This window comes from Bubalus bubalis, chromosome 22, assembly GCF_019923935.1.
Source record: "Bubalus bubalis isolate 160015118507 breed Murrah chromosome 22, NDDB_SH_1, whole genome shotgun sequence".
NCBI lineage: Eukaryota > Metazoa > Chordata > Mammalia > Artiodactyla > Bovidae > Bubalus > Bubalus bubalis.
Genome location: NC_059178.1, coordinates 12,097,587 through 12,119,502, shown reverse-complemented (window position 1 = coordinate 12,119,502; position 21,916 = coordinate 12,097,587). Strand labels below are relative to the sequence as shown.

The 21,916-nt window shown below is 40.8% G+C and overlaps 1 long non-coding RNA gene across 7 annotated transcripts in view; it reads left to right on the top strand.

The window, feature by feature from the left end:
• LOC123331154 overlaps positions 1–21,916 on the top strand; it is an 82,336-nt gene that overhangs the window by 39,141 nt on the left and 21,279 nt on the right. For 4 of the 7 annotated variants that reach the window (XR_006547647.2, XR_006547649.2, XR_006547645.2 and 1 more), the window contains 3 exons: positions 2,489–2,581; positions 20,175–20,293; positions 21,089–21,198. This is a non-coding gene — a long non-coding RNA (uncharacterized LOC123331154). Of the gene's footprint in view, positions 1–2,485; positions 2,582–20,174; positions 20,294–21,088; positions 21,199–21,916 lie in introns of all 7 variants that reach the window. The other 3 variants (XR_006547650.2, XR_006547651.2, XR_006547646.2) reach the window with 2 other exon arrangements.

Sequence of the window (21,916 nt, the reverse complement as noted above, 5' to 3'; positions counted from 1 at the left end):
TCATCAGAGAAGCTAGCTGGTTTTGTTTTTCTTTGTGGGCAGTTTAAAAATTTTCATTACTAATTCAGTCTCTTCCCTTGCCTTTTCAGATTGTCTATTTCTTAAGTCAGTTTTGTTAGTTTGTGTGTTTTTAGGAATTTGTCCATTTCATCCAGTTTATCTAATTATTTTGCATATAATTCCATTAACTTTGTGTATGTTTCCTTTATAATTTGTTATTCTTGTAAGATTGGTAATACTGTTCTCTCTTTTGCTTATAATTCTATTAATTGAGTTTTCTGTCTTTTTCCTGGTCAATTTAGCTAAAGGTTTATTAATTTTATAGATTTTTTTCAAATAATCCACTTTTGGTTTCATTGCTTTTTGTCTATTTTTACCATTTCCTATTTCACTAATTTCCACTCTATGCTATGCTATGCTAAGTCACGTCAGTCGTGTCCAACTCTGTGAGACCCCATAGACGGCAGCCCACCAGGCTCCTCCATCCCTGAGATTCTCCAGGCAAGAACACTGGAGTGGGTTGCCATTTCCTTCTCCAATGCATGAAAGTGGAAAGGGAAAGGGAAGTCGCTCAGTCGTGTCCAACTCCTAGCGACCCCATGGACTGCAGCCTACCAGGCTCCTCTGTCCATGGGATTTTCCAGGCAAGAGTACTGGAGTGGGGTGCCATTGTTTTTATTATTTCTGGGTTTCTGTTGGCTATAAGTTTTTCATTCTTCCAGTATCTTAAGGTAGAAGTCTAGGTTATTGATTTGAGATCTTTCCTCTAAATATTGATATAGCTGCATTCTCTAAGTTTTACTATGCTCTATCTTTATTTTCACTCATTGCCAAAGTATTTTCTAACTTCCCTTTTGATTTTTGCTGTGAAAGTGAAAGTCACTCAGTCCAAATCTTTGCAACCCCATGGACTGTATCCTGCCAGGCTCCTCTGTCCATGGAATTCTCCAGGCCAGAATACTGGAGTGGGTAGCCTTTCCCTTCTGTAGGGGATCGTCCCAACCCAGGGATTGAACCCAGGTCTCCCACATTGCAGATGGTTTCTTCATTGTCTGAGCCACCAGGGTTTATTTAGTAGGGGTATGTTCTTTTTCCACATATTTTTTAATTTCCTAAAGCCTTACATATTCTAATGAATAGAATATGTCAAAACTGAGAATATATCACTGTTGTGATTAGATTTTTGAAAGACTGGTACTTCTATATTGTTTGCACAAACTTTCACAAATTGGTACAGCCACTGTGGAGAACAGTATGGAGGTTCCTTTAAAAACTAAAAATAGAGCTACCATATGATCCAGAAATCCTACTCTTTGGCATATCTGGAGAAAACCATGATTTAAAAGGATACAAGCACCCAAATTTTCATTGCAGTGCTATTTACAATAACCAAGACATGCAAGCAACCTAAACATCCATTCATGGACGGATGGCAAAGAAAATATGATACAAATATACAATGGAATATTACTTAGCCATTAAAAAAGAATTAAACAATGCCATCTGCAGCAACATAGATGGACCTGGAGATTATCATACTAAGTGAAGTAAGTCAGAGAAAGACAAATGTCATATGATATTGCTTATATGCAGAATCTTTAAAAATAATGCAAATAAACTTATTTACAAAACAAAAACAGATTCACAGACTTAGAGAATGAGCTTATGGTTTCCTGAGGGCATGGGTTAGGAGGAGGGATTGGTTGGGAGTTTGGGATTGACATGTACACACTACTCTATTTAAAATGGATAACCAACAAGACTATAGTACAGGAAACTCTGCTCAATATTCTGTAATAACCTAAATGGGAAAAAGAGTTTGAAAAATAGTAGATACATGCATATGTATAACTGAATCAATTTGCTGTATACCTGAGACTAACACAAAGCTGTTTAATCAACTGTGCTCCAATAAAAAATAAACATTTTTTTTTTTAAAAACCTAGTGCTTTCATCTTGTTTGTACAAGCTCTTGCTTTTTCTAATGAAGCAGGCTGCCATGTTGCATACAGATAGAGAGGCCTAACCATCAAGAACTGAGGGCGGCCCCTAGCCAACAAATCAGAGTCCAATGGCCCACAAGCAACTGAGCCAAAGGACCCAGCCAATGCATACCTGACTCAGAGAAACTGTGAAATCATAAATGTTGTTGTTTTTAAGCCACTAAATTTTGCATTAACTTATACAGAATTTCTCTGTCCACAGAATTCTCCAGGCAAGAATTCTGGAGTGAGTAGCCATTCCCTTCTCCAGGGGATCTGCCCCACCCAGGGATAGATCTTGGGTTTTCTGTATTGCAGGTAGATTCTTTACCATCTGTGCCATCAGGATAGCTTGCAGTAGATAACAAATATAATGTAGTTAATTCAAAAGAAGGGTCTAGGTCCTTTGGGTGGACCAGCCATTTCTTTCTTTTTATTTTCTGTTTCCACGATGTATGAGACCTTGAAAGAACCCTAGCTCACACATTCTCTCTTTGTTCCAGCAGCTCTACTAAGAACTAAATGGTAAATCAAATTGGGTCTGCTCTAGGGAACTGACCATCTTAGACTCAAGAGAGGAAGAATCAAGAGACCCTTCCGTAAGTTCAATTTTCCAATCTCTCATTCAGTACTGGGGTTAGATGGAGGTTGCTGTTTCTAAAGCGTTTCTTTGTTTACCATTTGGTTATTGTCCCCAGTGAATAAACTTGCTTGTTTATAATGGTAAGGGAGGAAGGGGAATAAAAGACTAGAACTCTCAAACCTTTACACCTAACCCTCATTATGATGAAAGTATTCAGTATTCATAGTAGGTGTTCAATAAGTGTTCATTTTTTCCCTATCATGTTCCTTTCCCTTAGGTAGTCTTCCAACCCAGGAAGACTCAGAGAAAAGACTCAAACAATTGGCATTATACCCCAGAACCATGGTCTAATGGGAGGTTATAAAACTCCTAATTTGTCTGCTATTGACATGCTTATTGATAACCTTTGTTGAAAGGGGAATTCAACTCAACAAACATCTAGGTGATGGGTATTATTACCTTGAGATCTCACAAACGGAGATGAATAGAGCATGGTTTCTGTCCTCAGAGCTTTTAGTCCAGAACTAGTACCTGTATTGGAGAAGGTGATGGCACCCCACTCCAGTACTCTTGCCTGGAGGATCCCATGGACAGAGAAGCCTGGTGGGCTGCAGTCCATGGGGTCGCACAGAGTTGGACACGACTGAAGCGACTTAGCAGCAGCAGCAGCAGTACCTATATGGGATAAGTTCGTCTTTATGGATCATCTCATAATTTGAAGTTAAATTGCTAAGAACCCACTGATTTTTTTTGTTTCACTGCACTTTCCATAATCCATCCTGCTAAGTGATCATTTCAGGAAATCTAATAGTTCTTCCATTTTAGCTTCAGTCCTGGTGATGGATTTTTCCTGAAGCTATCTACCTGGGTGCCGCCTTGGCTCCCACTCCTAGAATAGAAGCCTGCCCTGAAGGAACTCTACTAGCCTATATGGTAACTTTATGTAAATTAGAAAAAAGCGACTGAACATCAAGTCACTTCACGGCCACTGGTCACAGAATGTCCACAATAATGGTACAACTCTATGACATCTATGGGGTAAATGGTTCGCCACAGTTGTGTAATGTATGCTTGCACAAACATGAGTGATAGACAGCTTGTACACTTACAGGGAGCAGGAGTGAAAATATGGGGAAATGGCCTGCTTCATGTGGAGCAGGAATCTGGGGATGCCGGAGGTGGGTGGAGCAGGGGTGCCAGAGGAGGACGGAGAGGAAGGCCTTGTCCTGGGCGTCTCCTCCAGACGCGCACCTGATGCTAACATTCACACAGGAATTTGCTAGCTCACCGTTGCTATCAGTACCTTCAAAACTGCTGGATTTTCAGTGTCCTCCGGTTAATTCTGGTCTCAGATACATCTCAGACCAAGTTGGCTTGTCTCCTTGTTGAGCGCCCCTGCCCTCCAACCACTTGAGGGCAGTATCTCACCACTGGAGCTGCTGCCAAGTCTGTTCTCTTGAGACCAGTGACTACCCCTTACGTAGGCGACGGGTTTCCCAGGTGGCTCAGTGGTTAAGAATCCACCTGCCAAAGCAAGATATGCAAGAGATGTGGGTTCAATTCCTGGGTCAGGAAAATCCCCTGGAGGAGGGCATGGCAACCCACTCCAGTAGTCTTGCCTGGAGAATCCCATGGACAGAGGAACTTGGCGGGCTACAGTCCATGGGGTCACAAAGAGTTGGACACAGCTGAGCATGCATGCACTGCACTACTTAGGCTACAGCAGCCTTCACAGAACAGCAGAGCACTTCAGATGCCAACACTCCCATCTGTGTTCCCTCTCGTCTCTGTCCATCGAGACCCACACTGTGTCCCAAACAGAAATCTCCAGCCCAGATCCACCCTGGCTGTGGCTCTCAGGCCCTTCAGCAACCATGCTTGTCCCCCAGACTTCATAGTTTCCCTCATGCAGACAGCACCCCAAGGTCTTTTCTGCTTTAATATTTCCTCCATTATACTTCCAACACCCCCACCAGTTAGATACAACCAGCTTCTGAACACCCATCATGGAGTGTCAGAGAAACTCAGAACACCCTATTACAGTCATTCTGGGAAGTGGACCTTTACTTCAGGGAAGGGGTCTCCAGAAGTTTTGTGAATTAAAATGGTCTGTCTCCCTTCTGCAGCCATATTGTTGTTGGTACAAGAGGTAGATATGGGTGAAGAGGGATAAAATCCTTGAGCAAGTTGTTTCATGTGACTGTATGTGTGAGACATTGACCCACATCAGGATTAGAAGATTAGAATGGAAGCCCCTGCCACCTTCACTCTTTTCCCTTCTGGAAATCCCAGCACACTTCTGGCTCCAGGTTGGGGATGGATCACAGCAAGATTTCTGAGGACAATAACCAGTTTCCAGAGCCACTGCCTGGAGCTTTAGAATCTGCCCTGAAGGGGCTTCTGTGCTGGACACAGAAGCTGTGTTGGGGGGACTAGCTTCCAACCAGAAGGAAACTCAAAGTTCAGTTTTCAGATGAGTAAATAACTATATACAAATATCTGCCAGTCAAATGTTGACTGAAAATTTCCTGGATTTTTCCTGGTCTTCTGAATACATCCAGACCTTTCTTTGATCTTTTCTAGGAGGTGATTGTTTGTATTCTCACACTGAGTCAACTCAATTAAAAAATTAATGAATGAACCCACATCGGGGGAGAGAAAGGATGGAAGAAAAGAAAACTGAACAAACGCTGGGAGACCGTGGCTCAGGCTTTGTCATTAACTATTTGGGTGACACTGTGTCTTGATGGTCTCACCATTAAGATAAGTGGTTAAGGCAGTACCGTTCTTGAAGGAACCTGCAATGCAAGCGTTCTCTGCGGACACCCTTTCCCTCCGCCTTTGCCTGTCCGCCCCCATTTCTCCCTTCTTGCTCTATTTCTTCGGCACTGTCTCCTTTCACTGTTCCTTTTCCTTTTCTTTCATGTCTGTTGTTTTTATTCCCAGATCTTTACACAGGCTCTTTTATTTTCATCACCAGGCGATCTGTGCCAACAAGTGTGATGCAAATAAAGTTAGACAGGATTTTGGTTCTGACTGAATAAGAATTGCTCCACTTGAATTTTTTAAAAAAACAACCCAGTCCCTCTCAACTGATTCTATTCAAAGTTTCTTGGCCTCTGAATTTAAGGAACAAGTTGTTCTCGTGGGAGGTTAATTATAAAATGTTCAGTCCACCCCCTGCCCCAGGAGTGACCAACACACAAAACGAGTCCCCAGAAGGGTGTGCAAGCTCAGAACAGTCTTCCAAAGTGAGGACTTTCCCCTCACCTACCAGGTCAGTGAATCCAAGTTCAAAATTTCAAAATTCTATGAAGCCAAGTCTGTCTAATGATAGTGAGTTGAGGAGTCTCAGGAACATTCAGCATTTTCTGGCACACTCACACACCCTACACCGGACCATCGCTGTCAAAGCAGACTGGAATTAGCAACTCCAACTTTCTAAATGGTCTCTCTTGCTTATAGAAACAAGTGGCCATGGTGGGGTAGTACATTTGGGAGGAATAAGAAAAACCACAAAAAGATGAAGCATCTTGAACTTCCTAGTTATGAGTTAGGGAGAGGATAGGATTCAATTGCCTGAGGTGGGTGACATAATATGAATAAATCATGGAAACAGGACATAATTCTATTCTTTCCACCATTTTTTATCAAGGAGATGGAAAAATCACATTGAATCAAGTGGAATAAACAATACTTTTGTGCCCAAAATCCAAGATAGGTGAGAAGAAATTAAGAGAGCTCCTAGCTGCCCAGATGAAGTACCCTCCAGGCAGTTAAGATGGACATAGCGTCTTAGCAGACATTTTGATGCCTTGTCCCATATCCCTGGAAACCACCTGAGTTTGCAGCTACAGTGAGCAGTTTCTGCATGCTGCCGGCTTCCCAGCTCAAGCACCTGACCCTCTCTTCTTCTCTGTGTGATGCCTTTTTCCGTCCTCACCAGGCATCATTGGACTGTTCCCAGGCACAACCCAGAAAGTCAAAGTGGGGTTAATGCCCACAGAGGCAAGTCTCTGGGAAGTAAATGGGAAATAGGAGCCAGTGATAAATGCCGCAACCTCCCCTATTCTCCAGAGAGACGCTCTTAAGTCATGGTCCACCTGGTACCCAGGGTAAGGCAACAGTTTGCCCACAGATGGAGGCTGCTCCTTGGTGCTTCCTTGCTCGGGCGTTTGGCTTTCTCCATCTCACTTTCCCTGTTTCCTCCCTGGAGCCTCCTGACTTCACTTCTCAGACAACCTAAACCCAAGTCCCTGAAGTCCTTGTCTCAAAATCTGCTTTTCCGGGAACCCAAATGAAGGCTCCACTAGGTAATTTTTTTTTGGTAAATATGCATAGTATAACATTTACCATTTCAACCATTTTTAAGGTTAAGTGGCTTCAAGTTTCATCCGTGTTGTGTCATGTCAGAACTGCATTCCTTCAGATGTACTGAGATACAAGTTGCATATAGAAACACTCACCCTTCTGAGCTGTAAAGTTCAGTGGGTTTTGATCGGTGGACATAGTTGTGGGCCCGCCACCATAAATGAAGATGCAGAGCGTGCTCCTCGCCTTAATGCGCAGTGGCCTTAATGCACAGTGGCCTTAATGCACAGTGGCCTTAATGCGCAGTGGCCTTAACGCGCAGTGGCCTTAACGCGCAGTGGCCTTAATGCACAGTGGCCTTTTAATGCGCAGTGGCCTTAACGCGCAGTGGCCTTAATGCGCAGTGGCCTTAATGCGCAGTGGCCTTAACGCACAGTGGCCTTAATGCACAGTGGCCTTAATGCACAGTGGCCTTAACGCACAGTGGCCTTAACTACACTCAGGTTGTGCAACTATCACCACCATCCACCTGCAGAAATTTTTCACCTTCTCAAGCTGAAAGCCTGCACGCGTTATGTAACAGCGGCCCGTTCTTCACCTCCTCCTGGCCATTGTAACCGCCATTCTACTTCGTGTCTCTATGAATCTGACTATTCCAAGGACCTCATATGAATCGAATCATACATTTATTTTGTCCTTTTGTGGCTGGCTTATTTCACTTAGCAAAGCAATGGCAACCCACTCCAGTATTCTTGCCTGGAGAATCCCAGGGACAGAGGAGCCTGGTGGGCTGCCGTCTATGGGGTCACACAGAGTCGGACACGACTGAAGCGACTTAGCAGCAGCAGCAGTGCCTTCAAGCTTCAACCACATTGTAGCAATGGTCAGAATTACATTCTTCTTCTTTTTTTTAATTCAGATATACTGAGGTACAAGTTACCATATATATCAGTCACCCTTCTGAGCTATACAGTTTCATGTGTTTTGACAAATGGACACAGTTGTGGAATGGCTGCCATCAATTAAGATATAGAACATTTTTATCACTTCAAAAAGCCCTACTGTGTTCAAATAGCCAACACACACATAAAAAGATGTTCAACATCACTATCATCAGGGAAATGGAAATCAAAGCACCAATGAAATATCACCTCACACCTCTTAGTATGGCTCTTATCAAAAAAATTTCTTTCCTTTGTAAGGATGGATAATATTCCATTGTGTATATATATACTATTTGTAATCTTTAAAAATTCATGTTAATCACTGGATAGAATTTTTGAAAGACTGTAGATGGACTGGTTTTCAAAAAGGAAAACATTCGTTTTTGCTGCACAGCAAACAATCCCCAAATCTCAATGGTTCACAACACATACTCATTTTTCTCACTGCCAGGTGTGCAGGTCTGCTAGGGCAGCTCTGAGTCACACTGTGGGTCTCGTTCAAATCAGCAATATATGTCTTTCATTCTTTGTGGACCAGCAATCCCTGGCACATTCACCATGATTTTCATGGTGAATGGTAGGAGCACCTGAGGAGTGACTGGATGTATAGGGCCTCTTGTATGTTTTATAAGCCTGCATCTCTGCATCTCCCCCATCTCTTCTGGTGCCTTCCTTTGACTGGCCAAAGCTGCCACATGGCCACACCACTGTCAGGGCTGGGAGGAAATAGAATCTGCCAGTTCCCATGGGAATCCTGCAACGTCACACAGAAAAAGATGTGGATATATTATTCCAATGTAGGAGAGTGGAGAATTAGTAGCAATAATCCACGCTATAACAGAGTTGATTATGGAATATAAGAATCGATGCTTTTGAACTGTGGTGCTGGAGAAGACTCCTGAGTACCCCTTGGGCTGCAAGGAGATCAAACCAGTCAATCCTAGAGGAAATCAACCCTGAATATTCATTGCAAGGACTGATGCTAAAGATGAAACTCCAATACTTTGGGCCACCTGATGGGAAGAGCTGACTCACTGGGAAAGATGCTGATGCTGGGAAAGATTGAGGGCAGGAGTAGAAGGGGATGACAGAGGATGAGATGGTTGGCTGCATCACTGACTCAATAGACATGAGTTTGAGCAAACTCCAGGAGACAGTGGTGCCGCAGTCCATGGGGTTGCAGAGTCGGACACAACTTAGCAACTGCACAATAACAACAAGACTTGATAATGATTCCCAGTAAATTTTGAATGGGATTACTCAATGGGTGGTTCTGCAGTACTTAAAAAAAAAGAGAATGGCAGCTATAAGGATTCAGTATAACTTCATTAAGAGTAAATCAGGTCTATCTACTTTCAGATCCTTTTTCTCCTTTAGATTTGCTTTACAACCAAATCCAGGGAATGTGGCAGTTTTACTTAATTTAGATTTTAGAAAGGCATTCTAAATTTTTTTCTGCTATGTTCACCACACTGTACAATACATCCCTATGGCCTACATTCTATCCCTATGCTATACACGCTAATCCTTATGCTGTACAATACATCCTTATACACAATCGTTTGTACCTCCCTCTCCCACATCCCTATAGTCCCCTCCCCCATAACCACTAGTTTGTTCTCTGAATCTGTGAATCTGCTTCTCTTTTGTTATACTCGCTAGTTTGTTGTATTTTTTAGATTCTGCACATATGTGATATCATACAGTATTTGCCTTTCTCTTTCTGACTCATTCACTTAGCATAATACCCTCCAAGTCTTTCCACGTTACTGCAAATGGCAAAATTTTCTTTCTTGTTTATGGCTGAGTAGTACTCCATTGTGTATATATACCACATTTATTTATTTATCTGTTAATGGACACTTAATTTGCTTTCATATCTTGGTAATCATAAGTAACGTTGCTTTGAACATTGAGGTGTATGTATCTTTTCAAATTAGTGTTTTCATTTTTTTCCAGATAAATACCCAGGAGTGGGATTGTTGGATCATATGATACCGTTTTCAGCTTTTTGAGAAACAGCCGTAGCATTTTCCGTAGGGGCTGCGCTAATTTACACTGCCACCAACAGTGTGGGAGCGTTTCCTTTTCTCCACACCCTCGCTGACACTTGTTATTTGTGTTCGTTTTGATGATAGCCTTCTGACAGGTGTGAGGTGGTATCTTGTTGTGGTTTGCATTTCCCTGCTGATTAGTAATGTTGAATATCTTTTCAGGTGCTTGTTGGCCATCTGAATTTCCTCTTTGGAAATTCGTCTTTGGCCCACTTTTTAAATGAGAAGTTTGGTTTTCTTTATGTTAAATTGTGTTACCTATTTATCTACGTTGGGTATTAATCTCTTATCAGTCATATCACTTGCAAGTACCTTCTTCCATTCAGTAGATTGTATTTTTATTTTATCAATGGTTTACTGTGCAGAAGCTTTTAAGTTTAATTTTGTCTCACTTATTTATTTTTGCTTTTGTTTCCTTTACTTTAGGAAATAGATCCAGAAAATATTTCTGCACTTTGTGGCAAAGAGCATGTTTTCTGCATGTTTTCTTCTAGAAGTTTTATAGAAACCAGTCTCATATTTAGGTCTTTAATCCATCTTGAGCTTATTTTTGTATGTGATGTTAGAGAACGTTCTAATTTCATCCTTTCACATGTTGCTGTATAGTTTTCCTAGCACCACTTATTGAAAGACCTATCTTTTTTGTCATATATTTTGCTTTTGTTGTTGTAGATTTATTGACCATAAGTGCATGGGTTTATCTCTAGGCTCTATATCCTGTTCTATTGATCTATGTATCTGTTTTTTTTATGCCAGTACCATACTCTTTTGATTACTGTAGCTTTGTAGTATAGTCTGAAGTCAGGGAAATGTGAGTCCTCCAGCTCTGTTCTTCTTTCTCAAGATTGTTTTGGCTGTTTGCTGTCTTTTGAATTTCCATACAAATTTTAAAATTACTTGTTCTAGTTCTGTGAAAAATGTCATTGGTATTTCGATAGGGATTGCATAGAATCTGTTGGAGAAGGCAATGGCAACCCACTCCAGTACTCTTGCCTGGAAAATCCCATGGACGGAGGAGCCTGGTAGGCTGCAGTCCATGGGGTCACTAAGAGTCAGACACGGCTGAGCAACTTCACTTTCACTTTTCACTTTCATGCATTGGAGAAGGCAATGGCAACCCATTCCAGTGTTCTTGCCTGGAGAATCCCAGGGACGGGGGAGCCTGGTGGGCTGCCGTCTGTGGGGTCGCACAGAGTTGGACATGACTGAAGCAACTTAGCAGCACCACTGAATCTGTAGATTGCTTTGGGTAGTGTAATTTTAACAATACTGACTCTTTCAGTTCAAGAATATCTTTCCATTGGTTTGTGTTGTCTTCAGTTGGCAAATATATTTTATTTAAATTTTAGAAAGGCATTCTAAATTTTTTCCATAATATCCTTGAAGTTAAAATGGAGACATACAGATTATATAACAGTACTGTTATATAACAATATAAATAGATGTTTATACAACTGCTGTTAAATACTTTTGACTAATGGATCATGTGTCATTCTGGGAGGGAATCTTTTATAGCATGGCACAGAGATAAAGCTCTGTTTGGGCCTCCATTTTTTATCAGTGATATGTGTGAATATAGACATGGGAGTGAAGCAAGCACAGAATGGAATTACAGATAAAAACCCAAAGCTTAAAAGTTAACAGGTATAAATGTCGACTATCCTACTTAAACATTTTTAAAAACACCAAAGAAGCAAAAATCAACTACAGGAAAAGGAACACAAGGGAATGAATAAAACTTTAAAACTCTACTGGGGATCATAAAGAAAGACTTAATTAAAGGGAAAATATAGGTAATTCTTACATAGGAAGATTCAGTGTTATAATGGTGTCAGTACTCCCTCAGTTGATATATATTTTAATAAATGAGTTTAACTCATTCATATTTGAATTACTGATATGTTTGGAATTCTTTCTTCTGGCTCTTTTAATTTGGGGGAGAGCATATGGGGACTGCAGGATACTGGCAAGGTTGTATTTATGGACCTGGGTGGTGCTGTATAAAGGGGAAACCCTCTGTGTTTCTCCTTTATGCTCATACCCTGCCAACACTTTGCTTCACTTCTGACACCAGATGTGTGGATTTTCCACACATCAAGTAGTTCTCTGATGCCAACTGAGTGTCCTACAATTTAACTTAATTCTGATACCATTGACTTGAAGATAGCTTCAGACCTTACACAGGAAAGGCTCCTTCCCACAAGACATGCTCCTCCCTGCTGCCATTTTTAGATGCCAGTCACAAGTCTCAGATTGTTATCTATACTGGTTATAAATCAGGTTTATGTCACTCCCTCTTGCATTCAGTACTTTGCTAGAAGGTTCACAGAACTCAGGGAAATTCTTATGTTTACTGGTTTATTATATAATGAAGGACACAGATGAACAGCCAGATGAAGAGGTACATGAGGTGAGATCTGGAAGGGTCCCAAGTGCAGGAGCTTCTGTCCCTATGTAGTTGGGATATACCACCCTCTAAGCATCTGGACTTGTTCACCAACCCAGAAGCTCTCTGATCCTTACACTTTGAGGGTTTTTATGGAGACTTTATCACGTAGGCATAAACTCAATCTCCAGCTCCTCTCCTCTTCCTGGATGGTGCTGAAGTAGAGCTAATAGTTCCAAGCTTCTAATCACGGCTTGGCCTTTCTGGTGGCCAGCCCCCATTCAGGAGCCCACTAAGAGCTGCTTCATCAGAACAAAACACATCTCTATCACCCAGAAAATTCCAAAGGATTAAGTTCTGTGCCAGGAACTGAGGTCAAAGACCAAATGTTACTCTTAGCACTTAGGAAGTTACAACAGTTTAGTAGCTCTGTGCCAGAAACCGGGGCAAAGACCAATATAAATATCTTCTATTTTACATGATACCAGGGCATTTGCTTTATAATTATGCATTATGCTTTACATTTGTTTTATGCCCTCCTAATCACAATCTCCTTTCTCTCCCCAGATGTAGCCATCATCCAAACTCTTATAGTAATCAATTTCTAGCACTTAGTTTATATATCTGAATGGTATAGTTTAGTTTTACCTATTTTTGAACTTAATATGAATGGAATGAAATAGTACATATTTTTAATGTCTGGCTTTTTTTCCCTCCAAACTGTATTTAATATTCATATATTTAAATATAATGCAATGTATTTTCTGTCTTACTGTTGATTACTTTGATGTGTCTAGCTTTTGAGTATTAAGAACATTGCTACCACGAGCCTCTTCTTGTATATGTGTTTTGGTGCATATGTGCTCGAGTTTCTCTTGCGTACATAACTAGGAGTGAAAATGCTGAGTCACAGAGTATGAGACTCTTTACCTTTAGTAGATACTACCAAGCAGTTTTTCAAAGTGATTATAATAATGTATACTACTCCCGGAAGTGTTCAAGCACTCTTGTCCATCCACATCATTTCCAACTCTTGGTATTGTCAGGCTTTTAGAATTTAGCCAGTGGATTAGGTGTGATTATAAAGTTGTCACATGCATACTTAATATGCATTATTCTCAAAAAGTCTCAATAAGTGTATATATATATATATATATATATATATATATATATATATGTTTTTTCCCCTGGGACAGGAGAAGGATGTTAACATCCTTTTATTTCTCACTGCTCCCCTGGTGCCTCTACAGCCTTACACATACCTACCTATGTTATCTTCTAGAATTTTAGACTTAATTATTTTTAAAAATAATATTTTTATAAGTAAAACTTATTATATAGTTTACTTTTGTCTGTGTATTTTTACTTCTTCCATCTCTTTACTTCTTTCTGGATTCACTTTCCTTCTTAATGGAGAGTATTCTCTGTGAGGGTCTGTGGGTGGTGAACTTTTGATATATTAAAATGTCTTTATTTCATGAAAATAGTACATAACAAGATGTTCTTTCATATCATTGGAGAAAAGATGGATTATTTACTCAATGATGGCTTAAAATTAGATCCCTACATCATTCTTTTTTAAAATTTATGTTTATTTATTTATTTTTTGGTTGCGTTGGGTCTTCATTGCTTTACATGGAGTTTCTCTAGTTGTGGCGAATAGGGTCTCCTCTTGGTTGTGGTGCGGGGGCTTCTCATTGTGGTGGCCTCTCTTATTGTGGAGCACAGGCTCCAGGGCACATGGGCTTCAGTAGTTGCGGCGCAGGGGCTCAGTCATTGCGGCTCGCAGGTCCTAGAGCGTGGGCTCGGCAGCTGTTCTACATGGACTTAGTTGCTCCACAGCATGTGGAATCTTCCTGGACCAAGGATCAAACTGGTTTCCCCTGCATTGGCAGGCAGATTCTTATCCACTGTGCCACGAGGGAATTCCCTTACATCACTCTTTATGGTGAAAAAATGTTCAGATGGATCTAAGATTTACATGCACCAAAAGGGTGAGATTAAGCTGGCTTCACAAGAACCCACTGGCCAGTCATTACATCATTAAAAGTGGACATGCAGTCATTGAGTGTCTCCTAATTTGATCCAATCAGATACAGAGCACTTGCTAAGAAGTATTCCTGCCCTTCACAAATTGAGCCTAAATCCAGTCAAGTTTTAGATCTACCAGAGAAATACAGGAGATGGTGCTACATATTTAGCAATACCACAAGGACATAGTCAATCAAGACAAGAGTGGGAAATTCTAAAGCCTACCCCAAATTGCCCACGTTATTAAAAATTAACTGGCTCATACACACACAACACACACACAAACACACACACACACAGAGGAAACTGCTGTGGATTAAAAGAGACAGGATGTAATAGCAAAATTTGAGGTATGACTTTATATGGATCCTGCATTGAACAAACCAACTGTGAAAGACATTTTTGCCCCAATCAGGATGACTTGAAAATGGACTGAGGATTAGATGATATTGAGGAATTACTGTAAATTTCATTAGTTGTAACATGGTTTTGTGGTCTTTTAGAAAGTCTTTATCTCTTAGAGATATACACTGAAGTATTTAGAGATGAAATGATATGATGTCTGGGATCTATTTTAAAATAATTCATTAAAAATGTTTGGAATCTAGAGGTACTGATGAACCTCTCTTCAGGGCAGCAGTGAAGATGCAGACGTAGAGAAGAGGCTTGTGGACACAAAGGGGGAAGGAGTGGGTGGGACGAATGGAGAGAAGAGCGCTGAAACATCTACATTACCATATGTAAAATCAGATGGCCAGTGGAAATTTCCCGTATGCCGCAGGGAGCTCAAAGTCCGTGCTCTGTGACAGCCTAGAGGGGTGGGATGGGGTAGGAAGTGGGAGGAAGGTTCAAGAACTAGGCAACACACCTTTACCTGTGGCTGATTTGTGTTGATGTATGGAAGAAGCCAGCCCAGTACTGTAAAGCAATTATCCTCCAATTAACAATAAGTTAATTTAAAAAAGAAAAAAATTGGGGGAATGCATGAAAAAAGAATAACAGAAATTGATCATTTGGTGTAAAATGAAGTCGCTCAGTCATGCCTGACTCTTTGCTACCCCATGGACAGTAGCCTGCACCAAGCTCTTCTGTCCATGGGATTTTCTAGGCAAGAGTACTGAAGTGGGTTAAAGAATAACAGAAATTGATCATTTGGTGTAAGGAGGTGTTCAATTTTTGTGTGTGTTCGAAATTTTTCATAATGAAAAGCTGAAAATAAAGACAGCCTTTGTAAAGCATCTGCCTCTGCTTCTAGGAGGCACTCAAACCTGTTAGCTATAATCACAATAACCACACACATAGAATGCTAGACAATATTCTACCAGTTTTTACTAAGTGAGTAAAGTACAATTGAAGTTGATAATATTGATGTGATTTGTGTTAAAGTTTATTTTAACTGGGAGGAACAGACTTGATTAACAAAGGGCTCTGACTACCAACTTAATATATTTACTTAATGTCTCAAATACTGCATAAAAATAAGTTCTTGGACTGTGATTAACAGACTTAAAAAAAATAAAATTCTTAAGTTAGCAGTTCAGGTTTCCTAGGCTTAGTATTTCTAGACAACAGTTTATTCCTGGTATTTCCTGCTTAAATAATTTCTGCCTTTTTCTCATTAATATTCTCACACTTTCAAAACTCAGCATAAAGTAAATTAATAGGAATTTTCTTTTCAAATTACCGTTATGAGATAAGAAGCAAATGTCTTGTGTGATAAATGGATATGAGATCTAATTTTTTCACTCTTTCAGGCGCATTTCACACATACTCTTTCAACATACAATTAACCTAATTAACTCTTGATTAGTCCCTAATAGGTAGGGAAGGTTCATTATGTTTTGAGGACCATTTACTAAACAAGGCAAAAAGAAACCTCCCTGTGTTCTTCCTCCTCAAGTGTAGATCCTACAACAAGATAAGGATAAAAAATCCACATTGAGAGAACTCTACAGTTCAAGTATCCCAGAAGTAGTAGCCTCTGGAAATTCTTTGCAGCCAAAGATGGAGAAGCTCTATACAGTCAGCAAAAACAAGACCGGGAGCTGACTGTGGCTCAGATCATGAACTCCTTAGTGCCAAATTCAGACTTAACTTGAATAAAGTAGGGAAAACCACTAGACCATTCAGGTATGACCTATATCAAATCCCTTACGATTATACAGTGGAAGTGAGAAATAGATTTAAGAGACAAGATCTGATAGACAGAGTGCCTGATGAACCATGCATGGAGTTTCGTGACAGTGTACAGGAGACAGGGAGTAAGAACATCCCAAAGGAAAAGAAATGCAAAAAAGGAAAATGGCTGTTTAAGGAGGCCTTACAAATAGCTGTGAAAAGAAGAGAAGAGCAAAGGAGAAAAGGAAAGATATATCCATTTGAATGCAAAGTTCCAAAGAATAGCAAAGAGAGATAAGAAAGCCCTTCTCAGTGATCAGTGCAAAGAAATAGAGGAAAACAATAGAATGGGAAAGACTAGAGATCTCTTTAAGAACATTAGAGCTACCAAGGGAACATTTCATGCAAAGATGGGATCAATAAAGGACAGAAATGGTATGGACATAATAGAAGCAGAAGATATTAAGAAGAGGTGGCAAGAACACCCAGAAGAACCATACAAAAAAGATCTTCATGACCCAGATAATCACGATGGTGTGATCACTCACCCAGAGCCAGACATCCTGGAATGTGAAGTCAAGTGGGCCTTAGGAAGCATCACTACGAACAAAGCTAGTGGAGGTGATGGAATTCCAGTTGAGCTATTTCAAATCCTAAAAGATGATGCTATAAAAGTACAAAATGCTAGCAAATTTGGAAAACTCAGCAGTGGCCACAGGACTGGAAAAGGTCGTTTTCATTTCAATCCCAAAGAAAGGCAATGCCAAAGATTGCTCAAACTACTGCACAATTGCACTCATCTCATACGCTGGTAAAGTAATGCTCAAAATTCTCCAAGCCAGGCTTCAGCAATACATGAACCGTGAACTTCCAGATGTTCAAGGTGGTTTTAGAAAAGGCAGAGGAGCCAGAGATCAAATTGCCAGCATCCTCTGGATCATCGAAAAAGCAAGAGAGTTCCAGAAAAATATCTATTTCTGTTTTCTTGACTATGCCAAAGCCTTTGACTGTGTGGATCACAATAAACTGTGGAAAATTCATCAAGAGATGGGAATACCAGACCACCTGACCTGCCTCTTTTTTTTTTTTTTTTGACCTGCCTCTTGAGAAACCTATATGCAGGTCAGGAAGCAACAGTTAGAACTGGACATGGAACAACAGACTGGTTCCAAATCAGGAAAGGAGTATGTCAAGGCTATATATTGTCACCCTGCTTATTTAACTTATATGCAGAGTACATCATGAGAAATGCTGGGCTGGATGAAGCACAAGCTGGAATCAAGATTGCCAGGGGAAATATCAATAACCTCAGATATTTAGATGACACCACCCTTATGGCAGAAAGTGAAGAGGAACTGAAGAGCCTCTTGATGAAAGTGAAAGAGGAGAGTGAAAAAGTTGGCTTAAAGCTCAACATTCAGAAAACAAAGATCATGGCATCTGGTCCCATCACTTCATGGAAAATAGATGGAGAAACAATGGATACAGTGTCAGACTTTATTTTTGGGGGCTCCAAAATCACTGCAGATGGTGACTGCAGCTGTGAAATAAAAAGGCGCTTACTCCTTGGAAGAAAAGCTATGACCAACTTAGACAACATATTAAAAAGCAGAGACATTACTTTGGCAACAAAGGTTCTTCTAGTCAAGGCTATGGTCTTTCCAGTAGTCATGTATGGATGTGAGAGTTGGACTATAAAGAAAGCTGAGCACCAAAGAATTGATGCTTTTGAGCTGTGGTGTTGGAGAAGACTCTTGAGAGTCCCTTGGACTACAAGGAGATCCAACCAGTCCTTTCTAAAGGAGATCAGTCCTGGGTGTTCATTGGAAGGACTGATGTTGAAGCTGAAACTCCAATACTTTGGCCACCTGATGCGAAGGGCTGACTCATTTGAAAAGACTCTGATGCTGGGAAAGCTTGAAAGCAGGAGGAGAAGGGGATGACAGAGGATGAGATAGTTGGATGGCATCACCAACTCAATGGATATGAGTTTGAGCAAGCTCCAGGAGTTGGTGATGGACAGGGAAGCCTGGTGTGCTGCAGTCCATGGGGTCGCAAAGAGTCGGACATGACTGAGCGACTGAACTGAACTGATCTGAATGACCTTTGAGATGCTCAGGGTAATCATTAGCTTTCAACTTTTTGAGTCCAAAGCCTTCTGGTACTCTTTGATAGTTTGAGAAGATAATATTGCAAAGAAGGGGAAAATGCTTTTCAAAATCACGGTGGCCTTCAAGGTCAGACGTAGCAGAGTCTTTGTCAGGCCTCTCATATGCTGTGTATGTGTGCTCAGTCATGTCCGACTCTCTGTGACCCCATGATCTGTAGCCCGTCAGGCTCCTCTGTCCATGGGATTCTCCAGGCAAGAATACTAGAGTGGGTTGCCATTTCCTTTTCCAGGGGATCTTCCCAACCCAGGGATCAAACCCCCATCTCCAGCATTGACAGGAGGATTCTTTACCGCTGTGCCATTTGGGAAGTTGTCATATGCTAATAAGCCCTGTTTTTCAATTGATGACTTGATATGGGCCTGAATGGGTTAAGGACTAGGGGTTGAAGAGAACTGACATTGAGGTCTAGAGAATTGACATTCAGGTCTTAATAAATAACAAGAATTTTTAATTTCTGGGGACAGCATTTTGGAAGGAGGAGTAAAGAAAAGAGACTGAGGGGTAAGGAAAAGAAGGAATTAGCTAATTGGCATAGTGCCTTGAATGTATGTGAAATGTCATTCAGTGAAATGTCCAGTGGAACAGTAGCCAAAATGACCTTTAGGAAAGGGAGATCTAATACAAAATTTCAAACAGTTCGTGTTCTGCAGTGTAAACACATTTGGTTTCCCCGTAAACATTGATGCTCAAGTAGAAACCTTTATGATCTGACTGTGTTTATTTTTTGTAGCAGAAAGGTGAGGATAATCAAAGAAACAAGTTTAGTTTCCTACGGGGATGGGTTTAGCATAGAATAATGTGAAGTTGATTAACTCAAGCATGTCATCAGAAGAAAGAAATTAGAGCCAGAGGTGACCATGAAAAACCCAAGCTTCCGAGAATTTATAAAAATTGGTGGTAAGAGCTTAGACTTTTTACAGTCGTGGAATGGGCGTTTGAACAAACCTTCTCCAGCTCTTAACAGGCAGGGCTACCTCGGCTGATAAGGAACCATACAATCCTACTGTTTGTGCTCATCCTAGAACAACATTAGCCAAATCAAGGAAGTCATGTCTGGTTTCTAATGTCGACATGAAAGTGATATTCCTTTCATCAGTCCCCTTCAGCCTGTTCCCATTTGAAGCCACATCCAGCCTCTGAACCCTGACACTGAATTAAATCTCAGAGACAGAGCAGTGGGTGAAGTAGAAAAGAATAGTTTCATTGCTTTGCCAGGCAAAGGGGGCCAACAGCAGGCTCAAAACTGTGTGTTCCCACCTGGAGAGGATAGTGAGAAGTTTTATAATATTAGTTCCCAGAGCACGTGATCAGCTCCTGGACATTTTTCTGATTGGTTGGTGGTGAGGTTAAGTTGGAGTCTGCATCTTCAAACCCTCCATTTCCAACTGGTTTGGGATTTACGTGCCTGTGGGCAGCATACCATGGTTAACCTTTAACTTCTCCCATCTGGTGGGGGTTTCAGTATCTACAAAACAGCTAAAAGATATTGGTGCGTGTGTCCTTTGAAGAGGAACCAGGACCTTGCCCCAAGCTGCACTGTTGTTCTTCTTGACTGTTCCTCCTTTGTCTCCCATTCTCTCCTTTCCCTCATTAGCAACTGTTTGAACCTGCCTGTTGGAACTCGGGGAAGGTCATGGAAGCTGAATGAAGAATCAGAGAACTGGGGGACACAGGAAGGCTTTTGTGCCCAGGAGCTCCACAACGTCTTGCTTGGTATCACTTTGAGCAATTCAATTTGCAACTTTGAGCAAATCCGTTGTATTTGATTACAATTAATAGTTGTATTCATTTCAGTCTGTCTTTGAGAGAGAATGGTTCAATCTCCATAAGCATTCTAGTTGAACTTCTCTGACTCAATTCTATTATGATGTACTTCTTGTGTAAGGCTGTGTTTTAAACAAATATTATCCAAGTTCAACATTTCTGACCATTACCACTGACATCAAGAGGGTTGAGTGTGCCCTAGATTTGATCAGCTCAGAGATGCAGAGGACTCTAGACCAGGAGTAAAAACTTCCATGTTTGCGTCTCAGATTTGCTACTTAACTCACAGTGTGACCTTGATCCTCGACTTCCTTTTCTGCGAAACAGGGTGTCAGACCTTCACTGCTCACCTCATAAGACCCCTGGAAAAATTAGAAGAGATAATTTATACCAATGATATTTTTATATCATAAGAATAAATTAGAAGAGATAATTTATATCAATGATATTTTTCAGCATATAGAATTATGTAAATAAAGGTGAATAACTGAGCTGATGATATTTAGATTATAAAGACAAATGTATTTCCTTTGCTAAGGACTATTTGATCTAGCAATGTACCGAGAAAAGAATTAGTAAACCCTGAATGTTCTTTCTTGCTCAGTGGGTGATCTGACGATGGTCTAAACAAACACAAAATTGGGAATTCCTTTAAGCCTTTCTGGTTGTTAATTTTCCTTCAAGCATTCAAGCAGGCCAAGGACCCAGCTAACTTCTAGTTTCTCTCCTGTGAACAAACTGCAGGGAGAACTTCAGCTGAACTTCCTTTAAGGGTTACCGCCCTGAGGCTCTTGACGTTTTGCAGGACTTCTCTGCAAGCCAAGAATCAGATCTTTAGAGAGGACCAGACTCAGGTAAATAGCCTCAGGGCTGTAGTGCTTCAACTGAGGAAGAGAAACACCTTCCGGAACAGCTTCTCTGGCTCTCCCACTGCTTCACACTCTTTCAGCTGCTCTTCTCGGCTGTCATCACTTTGGTTGAATTCTCTTCCTTGTTCCAGGGAAGGAGACAAGAACCTCCAGGTCTCACCCATGCATGTTTTTCAGACTTAGTAACTGGAGCAGATGTTTTTATGGTAGGGGTGAGAAAGTTACTATTATGACACAGGAAAAATGGAAACGAATTAGGACACAGAGACTACTTGGTATAGATTATCATGAATGGATAATCATTGTTATCTGGTTATACATTTATCCAAACCCAGAGAATGCATTACAGCTTAAGGCAAACTAGGGCCTTTGGTTGATGAGGACGTGTCAGTGTAGGTTCAGGAGTTGTAACAAATGCACTGCTCAGGCTGGGATGTTGATTAGGGTGGAGGGTGGCAACGTATGCATAAGGGCAGAGGGCATATGGGAAATCTCTGTACTTTCAATTGTGCTATGAATCTAAAACTGTTCTAAAAATGGAAAGTCTTTACAAAAGAAATGCAACAAACTTAATAAACTATACAAAGATTAAAAAGCAGAGACATTACTTTGCCAACAAACATCTATCTAGTCAAAACTATGGTTTTTCCAGTACAGACATAAGAGTTGGACTATAAAGAAAGCTGAGCACTGCAGAGTTGAT